Raw genomic sequence first — 18,705 nt, forward strand, 5'->3', positions numbered from 1 at the left:
TGTAGTAACGTAACACTGCCGTAATGCATTACTGCTTAGTAACAGCACAGTAACTAATATAAACAGATGTAGATCCCAGATACTACACTCCTCCCCCATAGTGTTTAACTCCCAGAGAACAAGGTAAATATGTTAGGTAACTTCTAATGCAATATCTGAACAATGCTTTCTTAAACATTTTTCAACTACTGGGTTGAAGCAGACTTTTCAGAGCCCAGCACAAATCCAGGGGATTATTCTGCCCCGAAGATGGAGTTTGTGTCCTAATAACTAACCCAGGTAATGTCCTTTTTCTTTCCTTTTATCTAGGACATATTAAAGTGTTTGTTTTACTGTCCGTTACCTCCTTAACCAGCTCAACTCACAGGTCAAGCTTTTGAGGTGCCCTTCGCTGTCGAATAGGATATCTCTGCTCCTCCTGGGCTTCCTGTGGTGGGGCAGGTTCGGGTGGAAGGTCCGGCTCTGTCTCTCCTGTACGTCCACAGTCAGGAGAATAGTCCTGGGGGTCGTTATTGTTCTTGTTCTCTCTGCATGTCTCTGCTGGGGCGTTGGACCGGAGCAGATGATCCACATGAACGTTGACCTGGCGATGACCAATTTGGATTAGGTAAGTCAAAGGTCCTCTGCGTTGCAAGATCACACCTGAGTTCCACAGGCGCTTGGGGTGTCTGAAATCACGTACCATCACCCTCTCTTCCTCTTTGAATTCTCTGACAGTCTTTGAGTGTCTGTCATGAGCTTTCTTCTGCTGTAGCTGGTGCTTTGCCACAGTGCTTGACAAGTCTGGTTTCAACAATGTCAGGCGGGGAAGGTGGTTGGCGTTTCAGAAACAGTTCAGCTGGTGTACATTCCGTTACTGTGTGTGGTGTGTTACGGTAAGTAAACAGGAACTGGGGAAGCCTTTGGTGGATGGGCACAGACTGAACCTCGAGTCTAGTACAGGCCTTCTTAAAGGTTTGCATGTCTCTCTCCGCTGCTCCGTTTGATGCCGGATGGTAAGGTGGTGACAGGATGTGCCTTACTCCGTTGTTCTTGAGAAACATTTCAAAATTGTTTGACGTGAACGGGGGGGCATTGTCCGATACAAGCTCCTTGACTAGTCCAAAGGATGCAAACAGGTGTCTGAGAAGAATGGTCTTCTCAGCTGTGGTCAGTTGAGTAGGGAACACTTTCATCCACTTGGAATGGACATCGACGACAACAAGGAAATGTTGCTTGTCAGTTTCGGCGTAATCCACATGGATGCGTTCCCAAGGTGTAGCAGCCCAGGACCATGGACGAAGAGGTGCAGCAGCAGGCTTGTTGCGAACAGCTTCACAAGGTGAGCAGTGGCCTACATGCTGTTGAATGTCCTGATCCAGTCCAGGCCACCACAGATAACTGCGAGCGAGTGCTTTCATTCGAGTGATCCCTGGATGTCCCTCATGCAGGTCAGATAGCAGTCTCCTCTGGAATTTGTGAGGTACCACCACCCTTGATCCCCACAGAACACACCATTGATCAGTGGACAACTGGTCTTTCTTGTCGATGAATGGACGAAGGTTATCGTCATTTACGAAGGTTGGCCAACCACCTAATGTTACGTCTAAGACTTTGGAAAGCACTGGGTCTTTCCTTGTTTCCTCTGCTATGTCAGATGCAGATATGGGCAGGTCATCAATGAGAGAGATCTGGAAAACTGCTCTATCATCTTCACTGTCGGAGTCACTATTGCATGGTAGTCTTGATAGTGCATCAGCATTTGCGTGATCACTGGATCGTCTGTACTCAATCTCGTAGTCGTAGGCTAACAATATCAGAGCCCAGCGTTGCATTCGAAGTGCAGCAAGGGTTGGTATAGCTGATTTTGGTCCAAGGATGGCCAACAGAGGCTTGTGATCTGTCAGCAGTTGGAACTTCCTTCCATAGAGATATTTGTGAAACTTCTTCACTCCGAATATTATGCTCAGGGCTTCCTTCTCAATTTGAGCATAATTTTTCTCACTTGGTGACAGAGTCCGTGATGCAAATGCAATAGGGTGTTCTTCACCTGATGGTAGAACATGTGAGATGACGGCTCCTACTCCGTACGGAGATGCATCACACGCGAGTCTCAGCTTCATCTCTGTGTTATAGTGGGCAAGCCAAGTCTTGAATGCTTCTTCGCATTGTGGGGACCAATTCCACTTTGTATCGGCCTGCAGCAGTTGGTGAAGCGGATGCAACAATGTGGACAAGTTTGCCACAAACTTTCCGTAATAGTTCAGGAGCCCCAAAAATGACCTCAGCTCTGAGATATTTGTGGGTGCTGGAGCGTTTACGATTGCATCCACCTTGCTGTTGGTTGGGTGCAGGCCTTGTGCATCAATCTTGTATCCGAGATACTCCACTGAGTCCTGGAGGAACTCACACTTGCTGCATTTCATTCTCACTCCGTATTTCTCCCGTCTTGACATCACTTTGTCCAGCACTACAAGGTGCTCTCCAATGGTTGGTGCTGACACGAGGATGTCGTCCATGAAGCACACAACATTGTCTATACCGTCCAAGATCTGATCCATTGTGTGTTGGAATATCGCTGGAGCTGTCGAGATTCCATAGGCCAAGCGATTGAATCTGAATAGCCCCTTGTGTGTATTGATGGTCAGATACTGTTCTGACTCTGGATCCAGCTTCAGTTGCTGATAAGTGAATGCCAGGTCCAGCTTACTGAAAACCTTCCCACCAGCTAGAGTGGCAAACAGATCTTCAACATTTGGTAGTGGATATTCCTCTGGTAGTATGCAGCGATTTACTGTGACCTTGTAGTCACCGCACATTCTGACGGTCTTGTCTTTCTTTGGGACAACAACAATCGGAGCGGCCCAGTCGCTCCTCGCTACTTTCGTGAATCTGTTATTCTTCTGTAGGTGGTCCAGTTCCTTCTCTACTGCTTCCTTGAGAGCATAGGGAACTGGACGTGGTTTGTGAAAGATAGGCTTGGTTCCTTCTTGCACTCTGACTTTTGGTGTGAAGTCTTGTATTTCACCGTAGCCATCTTTGAAAAGTTCTTTGTGCTTCTCCAGCATGTTAGTGAGTGTAGCCTGACTCACTGGTTTGTCATTTCTCAGACTGAAGATTTCTCCCCAGTTCAACTTGATCTTTTGTAGCCAGTTTCTGCCGAACAAGGCTGATTTTTCTCCTTTAACAATGACAAGCGGTAGCGTCCACTCCTTCCCCTCATACCGGACTGGTACCTGGATCTGCCCTAACACAGGAATAGTGTCACCAGTGTATGAAGAAAGGCGGATGGACGCGGGCTGAAGAGGGCACTCTTTCAGTTTTTCTTTATAGAGTCTCTCTGGAACCAGGGATACAGACGCTCCGGTGTCCAGCTGCATTTTTACTGGTTTTCCCGCTAACTCCATGTTGAGATAGATTCCATCTTTTAGTTGTTGAGCCGTGTACACATTGAACAGTTCCACTACTGTTTCAGTTGTACCTTCCTCTTCTTGTGCTGCGTCTGACACTTTGTGCGCTCTTGCCGTGCTTTTCGAGGCTTTACACACTCTCTGTAAATGTCCAACCTTCCCACAATTGTGGCACTTTTCCTTTTGGAATCGACATTCACTGTGCTGATGATTATCTCCCCCACATCTGTAGCAACTTGGCTTAGACCTTTGAGATGTGGGCTGCTTTGTTCTTGTGTAACCTTGAGGACGGGACTGAAAAAAGTGTGACTTTTGTGAGCTTTTTTCACCACGTGCATCACTGACCTTGTGAACACCTTTCTGACGTTCTGCATGTCCCGATAGCTCAATAGTATCCCTGTGGGCAAGCTCGAGTCCAAGTGCTATATCACAGGCTTTCTTAAAGGTCAGGTCCTTCTCTGACAGGAGCCTTCTGTGATATGCTTCACCTGTGAGACCACATACAAACTTGTCTCGGAGAGCATCATCAAGAAATTGTGCAAACTCACATGTACCTGCCAGCCTTTTCAAAGCAAGGATGTAATCAGCCACGGTTTCCCCTTGACTCTGGTGACGTTGGTAAAATCTGAAACGTTCTGCAATGAGAATTGGCTTAGGCTTGAAATACCTTGAAAGAGTTTCAGTCAGTTCTGCATAGTTCAACTCCACTGCTTTCATTGGTTCAATGAGGCCTTTCAGCAATCCATACTCAGTTGGACCCAAAACACTGAGAAATACGTCTGCTTTCTTTCCATCTTTGATTTCATTTGCAGCCAGCCAAAGCTCAAAAAGCTCCAAATAGGAATCAAAATCCTCTTTTGTAGCCTCAAACTCTGGTACTCGACCAATGGTTGCCATTTTCACAGTTAATTGTTCAGTTTCCGTATATTCCTTAATTTTCTGAATATTCATCTACTTCTTTATTTCAGAAGTTTCTGCAATTACTTCATTCACTGCACTCATTTGTATTAATGTACACACCGTGTCACGTCCCTTCTTCCTTTTTTTTTTCCTTGACAATATTTCTCCACTGAGATCGCCTAATTTTAATGGGTTCAATGAGTTTCTTTTATTAAACCACCAGAGGGCAGTGTCGCTATTCTGGACTCCAATAGTCTTGCTACTTGGCAGCTCCCGAATACTGTACTAGCAGTACTAGCAGTGCCAGCAGTGCCTAGCCCTCTCCACTGGCGAAAGAAAATAAAAAATAACTGACCAATTACATAATTATTTTGAGTTTCATTACTCCCGCAACATTCTTCCCTTCAAGCAATGACCGTTTATGTATTTTAATCACCTCGTCGCCACTGTAATATTTGTGTTGTGGAGAAGTGACCAGGCAGGAGACGGGAGTACAGTTAGTTTTCGTTTAGTCAAAAACCCCTCGTGCTCTACAGTTCCCGGCATTCCAGTGCGCATGTGCATTTCCTATTAGGTGTAGTAACGTAACACTGCCGTAATGCATTACTGCTTAGTTACAGCACAGTAACTAATATAAACAGATGTAGATCCCAGATACTACACACAGCAGGTCAAGAGGTGTGTTTTCCCTTCAGCATCTGCATGTGGCATAAGCTCACCCACCTCATATCATGAATCTAAAATGGTAAACCTTGGCTGTGAGTGATGGGATAAAATCTGACTACGGCAATTACTTGAATAATTCAATGGATGTTTTGATTACAGACTTGATGAGTAAATTGTCTTGTTTAAAAAAAAACGTGACTTCGCAATGGGGCCATCAATGGGAATTGGGCCATGCTTCAGCTGAACTGCAGTACGGAAAATGCCCTCTGAGCACAGTGGAAAGCATGCTTACAGACTGGAAGCCTGGCCCCGAGATCCGAAAGAGGTGTAATTGCAGACCTCAATTAGGGGCGTTCTCTGATATCGGGTGTTTCATGACATCTACTTTAAACCAATTGATGCTCCCCATTGGTCCGTGGCCGTTTCTTTTGCATTGGGACAACAGTTGTTGACATCTGTTACATTGTAGCTAACCCTAACCCCTTTCCTAACCTTAACCTCAGTCTCCTAACCTGCCACGGTAATTCACCAAAATTGCCACTTTAATGATCCTAACCTGTAAGGGGCACACTCCAACACTCAGACATAGCGTGCGTTCCTAAATTCGCTCTGGCTTTATACTCCGCTTTCAGACCACTCTCGTCTGAGTGCCAGAGGGAAGAATAATTGATGAAAAACGAACGCTCAACACCCCTTGAATACGGCCGGTGTCAGTAAACGTCGGCAAAAAAAGCGTAATTAAATGGTTGCCTGTAGCACAGTTAAAGTCACCAATAGTCTGGATAACATGAACACAGCCTAACCAGCTCTGCTAAGGCGAGTTAAATGGTCAGAGTTCTCTCATTTGTACTGGAAGTAGCTAGCAAGCTAGCCAATGTTAACCAGTTATCTTGGATGCTTGACTGCCGTTGTGAGGTCAGAACGCTTGAATCAACCCTCCACCTCCGCCAGAGCGTCCAGTGTGGCTCTGAACGCTCCGAGAGCGATACGAACGGACAGTCTGACAACGCTCTGAATTTACGAACGACCAAGCGCACTCTGGCACTCCAGATTGAATTTAAGACCACATCCATAATTTCCAAATAAAGTATTTGTGTTTGGTGAGTCCGCCAAATCAGATGCAGTAGGGATGCGCGAATTTAAATGTTTCCCTGTCCTGCTAATCATTCAAAATCTAACGAGTACTTTTGGGTGTCAGGGAACATGTATGGAGTGGAAAGTACATTATTTTCTTTAGGAATGTAGTGGAGTAGAAGTAGAAGTTGTCAAAAAATATCAAAAGTAAAGTACAGATACCCCCAAAAACTACTGATGTGGCACTTGAATATTTGTACTTAAATACTTTACACCACTGATTGCAGGGAATACTGACTGAAGATGTTCCTCCCTACGAGGCCCATGAGATTGTGTAGGGATGTGATTTGAATAGGACTGTGACTGAACGAGTGGGATGTTGTTATTTATCTATTTTTGTATTTTGTTTTGATGTCGTTGTTCCCCTTCCCCTTTTCCGCAAAGGAAATGTATTTTATTCTACAGTTTACTAACCTTACAGTAGGTGGCGGCAGACACGTTATGTTTGTGTAAATGTCAGTATACCAAAGAATAAGATGATGCTGTTGAACATGTCGTAGTGGGGAACAGGAAGTTCCGGGTCGAAACGACAGAACGACAGAACTGTGTTGTTTTGTCCGTTTCAAATGTACCATTGTATGCAATAGCATGTTTAAACTTGCTAATGTCGAGAGAATATATAATACGATAGGTAACAAATCAGTCAATGTATTATCACGTTTGGTAATGGTTTTAATTGTATGTGTTATTTTGGGGTCAAACCGAGTGAGTGAAGAACGTGTAAAGAAATATTTTACAAGTCACATAACTAGACTTTGGGTTTATCTGAGTGTGTGTACATAATTTCGTCAAAGTCATTTCATAAAGATTCCACTTATTTGAGTTCGTTTTTACATGTTCTTGGTTTTGTGTAAAATGTTGTTTATGAGCTGGTAAATAGCCTCGTCCGAACCATCCTGTTCTCGCGAGTTTACATACACTTTCGTTAATGTAAGCTCGCGAGATCAGGATGGTTCGTACGAAGCAAGTCAAAAGGCGGCAACGGTTTCGGTTGTCTTTCAAGGAGTTTGCTCGTGATGAAATGGCGACATCAGGCTGCGTGATGGAGTGTCAAAATTGAGGGAAGCAAATTGAAGTCATCCTTCACCATTTGGTGAGAGAGGCCAACTGCATGGAATGGCGTCGATTAATGCGGATGAATCGGTGCACGTGTCAAACTCATTCCATGGAGGACCAAGTGTCTGCGGGTTTTCGCTCCACCCTTGTACTTGATTAATGAATTAAGGTCACTAATTAGAAAGGAACTCCCCTCATCTGATTGTATAAGTTTTAATTGAAATGGGGGGGTGGGGGGAACCGAGGAGACTCGGCCCTCAATGGAATGAGTTTGACACTCCTGAAACAATGGAAAAGGAGAGAGTTTGAGAAGCAACAGCTGTGCTGGAATGCGATCAGTGTGGGGGACAGTTCTTCTGATGATATGGAGCGGGAGGATGAGGGCCGAGTATGTGAATGGTCTGTAGTGGAAAGACAGGAAGAACAGAGATATTGATACTGGAAGCAGAGGCGCATGTAGTATAGAAACTCCAGAGGCCTACGGTAGGCAGCTGGAGTAAAAATGTGTTAGAGTGGAAAGTTGGGATGGTGTTTGAGGAGACCACAGGGCCTCATTCACACCCTGATTAACACAGGCCATAAAAAGAGGTGAAGTTAGAGAACTTGTTCTGAACTAGCCTACCTGGTTAATTAAATAAAGGTGAAATTGAAAGTGGTAGATTGTTAATATCTTGTGCTTGTCAGGTTCAGCAAGGGAAGATTCTTCAAATGGAAAATCATAATGGGACGAAGCTCAGAAGTCATGACCCTGGAGCTGATGCTACATTGAAGGGAGTAATAATCTCTGAGGTCCCAATATCTATGTCCATGGATGATATTGTTAAAGAACATGTGAAGGGAGACAGAGTGGTTGAAGCCTAAAGGTTGATCAGTAGGAAAGAGGGTTAAAGAAGTGAAAGCTTATCAGTGCTGTTGAGGTGTTAGAAGGTTTTGTCTGGAAAAGTACAGAATAGGATTCCTTAGCTTCAATGTCAGAGATGTTGACCCAGCCTCATTCAACCAATCAAATGCGTTTATAAAGCGCTTACATCAGCTGATGTCACAAAGTGCTGTACAGAAACCCAGCCTAAAACCCCAAACAGCAAGCAATGCAGGTGTAGAAGCACAGTGGCTCGGAAAAACTTCCGAGAAAGGCCAGAACCAAGGAAGAAACCTTGAAAGGAACCAGGCTATGAGGGATGGCCAGTCCTCTTCTGCCTGTGCTGGGTGGAGATTATAACAGAATATTGCCAAGATGTTCAAATGTTCATAGATGACCAGCATTGTCAAATAATAATAATCACAGTGGTTGTCAAGGGTGCAACAGGTCAGCCCCTCAGGAGTCAATTTCAGTTGGCTTTTCATAGCCGATTATTGTGAGTATCTCTACCGCTCCTGCTGTCTCTCGAGAGTTGAAAACTGCAGGTCTGGGACAGGTACCACGTCTGGTGAACAGGTCAGGGTTCCATAGCAGAACAGTTGAAACTGGAGCAGCAACGGTGAATCATCAGTGTTTTTAAATGCCAAAGAATGGGACATGTAGCTGTTGAGTGAAACGATGTGCCAAGTGTGGTGGGGAACATGATTACAGTGAATGTTGGAGCAATGTGACAGTTAAGTGTTGCAATTGTGTGTAGGACACACAGAGCAGCATATGGTGGATGCCAGGTGCAGAGAGATGCTCAGATATAGAATCTGTCTTGATGTATCATATGCAGAGGCTGTAAGACAGACTGGTGGAACGACAGTGCAGACTGGTGGAGCTTAATACAGTGAAGACAAGGTTATTCATAAAATAGTACATAGTGCTGCCTGAAACATACTGTGATCTTGTACTAAATGGTTGTTGAGTCATTTATGCATTTATGTGAATTTAGGAAATCTACTGTAGATTAAGTGCACTTATGTTGGGCAATTTAAAATGTGTACTTTGTGTCTAATGTGAATTAATGTTTTGTCAAGGATTATCTACCTGATCTACTGAAATGAGATAATTGAACATGACAAAAGAGAAAATATTTTTACAGAATAAAGTGCCAAAATTGTCAAGAAAATAACTTTTGTTTCTGTTTGTCTTTATTACTACAGACCGACTCAGATTAAGTCTGAGGCCGGTAACATCAACAGTGAGGACAAACGCAGGCCTCCTCTCTCCTTCCACACTGAGTCCAAACCTACAGTCACCGAGTCCTGATTGTGACAGTGGAGCCCAGTTTGCACTGCAGGATCCAGAGATGGCATCAGTGAAACTGGAAGACTGCAGTCAAACACTGGAGCTGAATGTCAACATTAAAGATGAAGAAGAGGAGGAGAAGATTCGGACAACTGTTAGTCATGGTAAGAGCTTGTTCTATCTATAAGTTATCTTCATATATTAGACCTCCATAAGTTATGACCAGTCTATTGCTTGGTTGAATTCTGTAATTCTGACATCACACATCCCTGAACAACTCAAGACTTCACAGCTAATCAAAAACTATTTAAACTTGTAACGCCTGCCTTTGCCCACACATTGTCTCAAGAACTTTGAAAATGTTTAATACCCTCAATCACCAAGTTAGGCATACCTCATTTCAAAATAGGCCACGGCATCATCACTGTCAATATTGAATTATAATTTGTTTGCTGCATAGAATATCAGATCTCAACAACGATTGGAGAAGTGTTGAACATAACCAGTAGACTACCACATCCTGATGATTTATATGTGATACATATATATTTAATATTTTATAGATCAATTTGTAGAAACATCTCAAGGATGAACAATGGAAACAGGATGCACCTGAGTTAATTTCAAAAGTTTGGGGTCACTTAACACCAGTCTCAACGTCAACAGCGAAGAAGTGACTCCGGGATGCTGGCCTTCTAGGCAGAGTTGCAAAGGCCAGTTTTATTGCTTCTTTAGTCAGAACCACAGTTTTTAGCTGTACTAACATTCATTTAGAAAGGTTTTCTAATGATGAATTAGCCTTTTAAAATGATCAACTTGGATTAGCTAACACAACATGCCATTGGATCACAGGAGTGATGGTTGCTGATAATGGGCCTCTGTACGCCTATGTAGATATTCCATAAAATATCTGCCGTTTCCAGCTACAATAGTCATTTACAACAATAACAATGTCTTCACTGTATTTCTGATCAATTTGATGTTATTTTAATGGACAAACAATGTGCTTTTCTTTCAAAACAAGGACATTTCTAAGCAACCCCAAACTTTTGAATTTATTAATTTATTTCACCACTAATGGTAGTGTGTTTATTTTTATTTTATTTTATTTTTTAACCTTGATTTTATGTCTAAACCTGTTTTTGCTTTGTCATTATGGGGTATATAACATAACAATGTGGAAAAAGTCAAGTGGTCTGAATTCTTTCCGAGGGCACTGTCAGACCCCTTCCCATTTCTCCCATTACAGCCTTATTCTAAAATTGATGACATGTTTTTCCTCATCAATTTCCACACAATATCCCATAATGACAAAGCCAAAACAGGTTTTTAGAAAGTCTTGCAAATGTAAAAAAAAAACACAAAAAAAGATAATAATTGCTTATTTACGTAATTTTTCAGACCCTTTGCTCTGAGATGATCCTTGAGATGTTTCTACAACTTGGAGTCCACCTGTGGTAAATTCAATTGATTGGACATGATTTGGACAGGCACACACCTGTCTATGTAAGGTTCCACAGTTGACAGTGAATGTCAAAGTTAAAGCCATGTCATGAGGTGGAAGGATTTGTCCGTAGAGGTCAGAGACAGGATTGTGTCGGCACAGATCTGGGGACCGGTACCAAAACATTTCTGCAGCATTAAATGTCCCCAAGAACACAGAGGCCTCCATCATTCTTCAATGGAAGAAGTTTGGAACCACCAAGACTCTTCCGAGAGCGGGCCACTCGGCCAAACTGTGCAATCGGGGGAGAAGGGCCTTGGTCAGGGAGGTGGCCAAGAACCCGATGGTTCTTCTCTGTCAGAGCTCCAGAGTTCCTCTATGGAGATGAGAGAATCTTCCAGAAGGACAACCATCTCTGCAGGACTCCACTAATCAGGCCTTTATGGTAGAGTGCCCAGACAGAAGCCACTCATCAGTAAAAGGCACATGACAGTCCTCTTGGAGTTTGTCAAAAGGCATCTAAAGGATTCTGATCATGAGAAACAAGGTTCTCTGGTCTGATGAAACCAAGATTGAACTCTTTGGCCTGAATGCCAAGTGTCATGTCTGGAGCAAACCTGGCACCATCCCGACAGTGAAGCATGGTGGTGGCAGCAGCATGCTGTGGGGATATTTTTCAGCGGCAGGGACTGGGTGACTAGTCAGGATCAAGGGATAGATGAACGTAGCAAAGTATAGAGAGATCATTGATGAAAACCTACTTGAGAGCGCTCGGGACCTCAGACTGGGGTGAAGGTTCGACTTCCAACAGGACAATGACCCTAAGCACACAGCCAAGACAACGTGGGAGTGGCTTCGGTACAAGTCTCTGAATGTCATTGAGTGGCCAAGCCAGAGCCTGGACTTGAACCCGATCAAACATCTCTGGAGAGACCTAAAAATAGCTTTGCAGAGACGCTCCCCATCCAACCTGGCAGAGCTTGAGAGGATCTGCAGAGAAGAATGGGAGAAACTCCCCAAATACAAGTGTGCCAAGCTTGTAGCTTCATACCCAACAAGACTCAAGGCTGTAATTACTGCCAAATGGTGCTTCAACTAACTATTGTGTAAAGGGTCTGAATACTTACGTAAATGTAATGTTTCAGTTATTTCTAAAAACCTGTTTTTGCTTTGTTATAATGGGGTATTGTGATGTCATAATGGGTATTGTGTGTAGAATGATGAGAGACAAAAAACACAATTTAATCAATTTTAGAATAAAGCTGTAATGTAACAAAATGTGGAAAAAGTCAAGTGGTCTGAATACTTTTTGAATGCAATGTAGATGTTATTTCATGCTACTGAGACTTGTTTGGATGACAACAGTATTGTCAGCATTTGTTTTATTCACTGGGCTATCTGGAGTGATCAGAGTGTAGACTAAAGAAGTGGAGTAGACAAACGGCCAGTGTTTTAAAGTTCTATGAAATTAGTCTGTATAGTTACTAACCCTTGTGATGTTGAGTGGAGGATGATATAGCTCATCATTTTCACAATTTTTTCCTCTTTTTAGTGTTTGACTCGTACCCAGTTTTAGAATAGTTTTATTCCCATTCCCATACAGCCTACTGAAATGAATACATACACTACCGTTGAAAAGTTTAGGGTCACTAGGGATGTTATTTTAATGGACAAAAACCTGAGAAAGTTGGAAATCTGAGTTTGGTCTATATTCAACTCAGCTCCTATTGAAGATACGTTGGGATATTGGTAATGTTGCACTTCCGATGGCTTCCACTAGATGTCAACAGTCTTTAGAACTTTGTCTGATGCTTCTACTGTGAAGTGGGGCTGAAGGAGAGTGGAATGAGTCAGAGGTCTGCCAGCAGCTGACCATGCCCGTTCACATGAGAGTATGCACCAGTTCCATTTACTTTTCTGAAGACAAAGGAATTCTCCGGTTGGAACATTATTGAAGAATGTTAAAAACATCCTAAAGATTGATTCAATACATCGTTTGACATGTTTCTACTGACTGTTACGGAACTTTTTGACATTTTGTCTGCTGTTAGTGAACGTGCTTCGTGACTTTGGATTTGTTTACCAAACGCGCTAACAAAAGTAACTATTTGGACATAAATTATGGACATTACCGAACAAAACAAACATTTTTTGTGGGAGTCCTGGGAGTGCATTCCGACGAAGATCAGCAAAGGTAAGTGAAGATTTATATTATTTGATTTATTTTTTATGATTATTTTTATTTTACTATTTATTTATTTTGTTGACTGCTTAATATGGCGGTTATATTTGTGTCTTGATGGGCTCTGAGCTCCGACTCAGATTATTGCATGGTTTAATTTTTCCGTAAAGCTTTTTTGAAATCTGACACAGCGGTTGCATTAAGGTGAAGTGCTTCTAAAATTTTGCATAACAGTTTTATCTTTTAGTTATGTTTATTATGAGTATTCCTGTAAATTGATGTGGCTCTCGTAAGGCGACAATGTCAACTCAGATTTTTGGATATAAATATGAACTTTACCGAACAAAACATGCATGTATTGTGGAACATGAAGTCCTATGAGTGTCATCTGATGAAGATCATTAAAGTTTAGTGATTAATTTGATCTATATTTCTGCTTTTTGTGAATCCTCTCTTTGGCTGGATTAATGGCTGTGTTATTCTGTGAATAGGCACTCACCTAACATAATCGTTTGGTTTGCTTTCGGCGTAAAGCCTTTTTGAAATCGGACACTGTGGATGGATTTACAACAAGTGTATCTTTAAAATGGTGTAAAATACATGTATGTTTAATTATGGGATTTCTGTTGTTTTGAATTTGGCACCCTGCAGTTTCACTGGCTGTTGAAGAGGTGGGATGCTACCGTATCACGTACCCTAGAGAGGTTAACTGCCTTGTTCAGGGGCAGAACGACTGATTTTTACCTTGTCAGCTCAGGGATTCGATCTTGCAACCTTTCGGTTGCTCTAACCACTAGGCTACCTGTCACCCGTTATGGCCAGAAGAGGACTGGTCACCGCTCTGAGCCTGGTTCCTCTCCAGGTTTCTTCCTAGGTTCCTGCTTTCTAGGGATTTTTTTGTGGCCACTGCTTCTACATCTGCATTGCTTGCTCTTTGGGGATTTTAGGCTGGGTTTCTGTTAGGCACTTTATGAAAACTACTGATGTAAAATGGGCTTCATAAAATACATTTGAACGACATGTATATCACACCAACTGACTGGTTCTTTTGATATTCACACAGGATACCACGTTGAGACATTCTCTACACCCAGAGAGCAACAGCAGGAAGATCAGAGAGCTAAGAGGTCTCATCACTGCCCACATTGTGAAGAGATTTTCCCATTTCTATCAAAGCTAAAAATACACCTAAAAATACACACAGGAGAGAAGCAATACTCCTGCTCTGACTGTGGAAAATGCTTCACAACGTCAACTCATCTAAAAGTTCATCAGAGAACACACACAGGAGAGAAGCCTTTCTTCTGCTCTGACTGTGGGGCGAGTTTCTCTCATCTGGGCACCTTAAAAACACACCAACGTATACACACAGGAGAGAAGCCTTACGTCTGCTCGGACTGTGGAACTCGTTTCTCTCAACTTTCCCACTTAAAATCACATGAACGTATACACACAGGAGAGAAGCCCTATTTCTGCTCTGACTGTGGAAAATGTTTTAAAACATCAAATGAGCTAAAAGTTCATCAGAGAACACACACATGAGAGATGCCTGCTTACGTCTTCTCTGATTATTGGGTGAGTTTCTCTCACCATAGCAACTTAACACACCAATGTAGTCACACAGGGGAGAAGCCTTACTCTGTGGAGAGGTGGGCTTGTAAGTCAAACGTCTAGCCAAATGCTGCGTGTTTGAATCTCATCAGGGAGGACTTTAGCATTTTAACTAATTAGCAACTTTGCAACTTCTTACTACTTTTTACCTATGTCAGCATGTTAACTTAGCATTCAACTACTAAGCATGTTAGCTACCCTTTCCCCTAAACCCATTTAACTCCTTAAACCCCTCACCCCTAACCAAGCTAACGTTAGCAACAACAAATTGGAATTCGTAACATATCATACATATTACAAGTTCGTAACATATTGTATGAATAGCAATGCGTAAAATAGCATACGAATTGTAATTCTTAACATACAATACATCCTACAAGTCGTATTATACTGAACAACAATCTAAACGCAACAATTTCAAAGATTTACAGTATGTATAAGGAAATCAGTCAATTGAAATAAATGAGGCCCCAATCTATGGATTTCACATGACTGGGCAGGGGCTCAGGCATAGGCCCACTTGGGAGCCAGGCCCAGCCAATCAGCATGAGTTTATCCCCACAAAAGGTCTTTATTACAGACAGAAATATTACTCAGCCCCCTCCCAGACAATCCTGCAGGTGAAGAGGTACTGGGCTGCCTTGGTTACATGTGATCTGCAGTTGTGAGGCCGGTTGGATGTCCTGCCAAATTCCCTAAAAGGATGTTAGAGGTGGCTAATGGTAGAGATATAAATAGTTCTCTGGCAACAACTCTGGTGGACATTCCTGCAGTCATCATGACAATTGCACATACCCTGAACTTGAGACATCTGTGACATTGTGTTGTGTGGCCTTTTATTGTCCCCCAGCACAAGGTGCACTTGTGTAATGATAATGCTGTTTTATCAGCATATTGATATGCCACACCTGTCAGGTGGATGGATTATTTTGACAAAGGCTGAAATGCTCATGAACAGGGATGTAAACAAAGTTGTGCACAACATTTGAGAGACGTTAGCTGACGTTGATGGATTGCTGGATTTTTTTTTTTCATCTCATGAAACCAACACTTTATGTTTAGTTTATATTTTAGTTCAGTTTATCAGGTAAACAAAGGTTCAATAACATACTAAATGGATGGGTGTTTTTGTATAATAGAATACGTTTTGCTCTGAGACCAGGTTGTCCCTCTGCAGTATTCTGTGGGAAGGAGCTATTTTACAATTTTTTAAATGTATTTATTGAACCTTTGTTTAACTAGGCAAGTCAGTTAAGAACAAATTCTTATTTACAATGATGGCCTAGGAACAGTGGGTTAACTGCCTTGTTCAGGGTCAGAACAACAGATTTTTACCTTGTCAGCTCGGAATTCGATCTAGTAACCTTTTGTTTTCTGGCTCAATGCTCTAACCACTGTGGGAGAAAGATGTACATATATGAAGGAACATAATACTGTAACACAAGAGAAAGATGCACGTATAGAGTGCATTTGCCATTCTGGTAAAATGCATTGTCTATTGTATAGGACAGGAGGCCAGAGTAAGGCCATGAGAGTACAGCTGAACATTAAACAGACCACACGAAGGGAAGGCGACACATAGGCGCCTAGGGCAACTGGACACACTAAAAATAGAGGAGACACACAGTCTGCTGATCCAAGATAAAGACACACATACAAAGGAACACATTGAGCTAAATACAGGGCCCAAGCATAGGCCTGTAGAATAGAGGAATGTATAGTATTTTTAGTATAGCTGGACACGCTAAAAACAGAGGAGACACATAGTCTGCTGATCCTAGATAACACACGTACAAAATAACGCATTAAGCTAAGTGCATGGACAAAGCAAGGGTCTTGTCACCATTATTATCTGACGGAAAGCATATTTGGGCGTGAACAAGCAGGATGCACAGATTGGGATGTATGTATTTGCATGTGGGATGGACTCATATGTTGTATGTGTATAAATCAGAGCGAGTGCTCTGAAAAAGGTGTGTGTTCCGCGGACCACTCCGGCTTGCAATACGTTGTATGAAAAGCCTATTGATTTCACAAGTTCTTGCAAGTGTCATATTTGAACCGATTTTCCACGACACCACTAGGCTATCACTTTTCACCATTAGTTTGGGGGGGATTGTTTTACAACTTAATTTAATGATACACAGCTTCTGAAATGAATACATGTGCTTATTAATTGTCTTTAAAACTAGATACGTTTATTTTAGTTACTGATCATGAATGTGTTTGGATAACTGCATTGAAGCAAACTTTATTGATCTGCCAATGAAAAATAAAGTTACATGAATATGTACTGGTCGACCTCTTCTTCTCTTTAGTATTCAGTTCTTCATATTAGATCTGACAGCATGAATGGTTCTTATGGTTGTATTCAGTTCTTCCTATTAGATCTGACACTATGAATGGTTCTTATGGTTGTATTCAGTTCTTCATATTAGATCTGACAGTATGAATGGTTCTTATGGTTGTATTCAGTTCTTCATATTAGATATGACAGTAGGACAGAGAAGTGCTTTGACTGGACTGAGAGGGAGCTTGACCTTCTGTAGCAGTGGGACGTCCAAGAGACCAGAGGTGGCAGAACTGAGTGCTCGGGTTGGGATCCAGGGTTTGAGCATAGCCTGAAGGTCGAGATGGGGCAGTTCTTCTTGCTGCACCATTAGTAAACACCATTGTCTTGTCGTGGATGTGAGCTTCGACTGGAAGCCAGTGGAATGTACGGAGGAGCAGGGTGACATGGGGGATCTTTGGAAGGTTAAACACCCAGACAGACTGCAGTGTTCTCGATAAGTTCAGAGGTGACCCATCATTCAGGGCAGGTGAGCCACCTGTTTTGAGCCCCACTGTTTTAGCAATAAAACAGTGTGAAATAAATGATCTGTTTGCAAACAATGTAAAAAAACAAACATGTAATTGAGTTATTAATAAAGCTGCATACAAACATGGACTCTTTTTTTGTTTTCTTGAGTAAGGCCGTGATTGACTCAGTGTTCTGTCATTCATGGGTACAATACGTCACTGCCAAGTCTACTTGAAGATTCAAGCCCCTTGGGTGCTGCCAGAGTTACATTAGAAGATCCCATCCAAGAAGGCTCAAGGTCATTGTCCACAGATAAAATAACATCAAATCATGTTATTTCTACAGTCGCTTTGGTTGGACTGATTATGTCAACATCGTACTTTTAACATCTGAGCAAGCAGTCATCATCATGAATCAAGTCAACAATCTACTGGCAAATCCTTTTTAATCTTTGTCATATGAAGAGAAATAATGAGAAATTATAGATAAAATGTATCGGTGCTCATCGGCCATTGGACATAAACTTTACACAACAAATTGCAAATTCAACAATGATTGGTTTGGAAGGAATCAGTGGCTAACTGCAAGCATTGCAAATCAATCATTAGCCTGATATTCAGTGGAGTGGCTGTGTGGTCTCAAGTCTAAGATTAAGGGGCTCTTTTCCTAGTTTAAAACTGTAAACATTCAACATTGGCCATGCTGTCAATGGAGCTTGATTTGTGCCATGCTCAAATCAACTTAACTCGCTACTGCAAAATCTGACTTGTGTGAGTTCAAAACAACTGGGAACTCAGGAAATAGCAAGCTACGACTGAGAAAATACATTTTGAACTTTCATCCAACTCGGAATTGTAAATTGGGAACTCGGGCCTCTTTCTTCAGCTACGACCTGAAGATCACTGACACCATCATTTTCCCCCCAGAGTTCCCAGTTGTCTTTAAAGCACCATAGAGTCAGAGAATGACAGACTTTGATGACAAAATATATCCATGTAACGGATGTGAAATGGCTAGCTAGTTTGCGATGGTGCTCGCCAAATAGCGTTTTAATCGGTGACGTCACTTGCTCTGAGACCTTGAAGTACTGGTTCCCCTTGCTCTGCAAGGGCCGCGGCTTTTGTGGAGCGATGGGTAACGATGCTTCGTGGGTGACTGTTGTTGATGTGTGCAGAGGATTCCTGGTTCGCACCCGGGTATGGGCGAGGGGACGGTCTAAACTTATACTGTTACACTCAGAGGGCATTTTCCGTAGTGCAGTTCAGCTGAAGCACGGCCCAATTCCTATTGATGGCCCCATTGCGAAGTCACGTTTTTTTTTTAAAGAAGACAATTTACTCATCAAGTCTGTAAACAAAACATCCATTGAAT

General features: G+C 42.3%; 1 long non-coding RNA gene across 2 annotated transcripts in view; it reads left to right on the forward strand.

Annotated features, from left to right (window-relative positions):
- LOC135543207 (uncharacterized) overlaps positions 1 to 16,827 on the forward strand; it is a 46,847-nt gene extending 30,020 nt beyond the window's left edge. The window contains exons 1-3 of one of the 2 annotated variants that reach the window (XR_010456191.1): positions 7,076 to 7,182; positions 9,213 to 9,461; positions 13,987 to 16,827. This is a non-coding gene — a long non-coding RNA (uncharacterized LOC135543207). Of the gene's footprint in view, positions 1 to 7,075; positions 7,183 to 9,212; positions 9,462 to 13,986 lie in introns of those variants that run through there. The other variant, XR_010456190.1, reaches the window with a different exon arrangement.
- Positions 16,828 to 18,705: the final 1,878 nt, after the last annotated feature.

This window comes from Oncorhynchus masou, chromosome 7 (genome assembly GCF_036934945.1).
Source record: "Oncorhynchus masou masou isolate Uvic2021 chromosome 7, UVic_Omas_1.1, whole genome shotgun sequence".
NCBI lineage: Eukaryota > Metazoa > Chordata > Actinopteri > Salmoniformes > Salmonidae > Oncorhynchus > Oncorhynchus masou.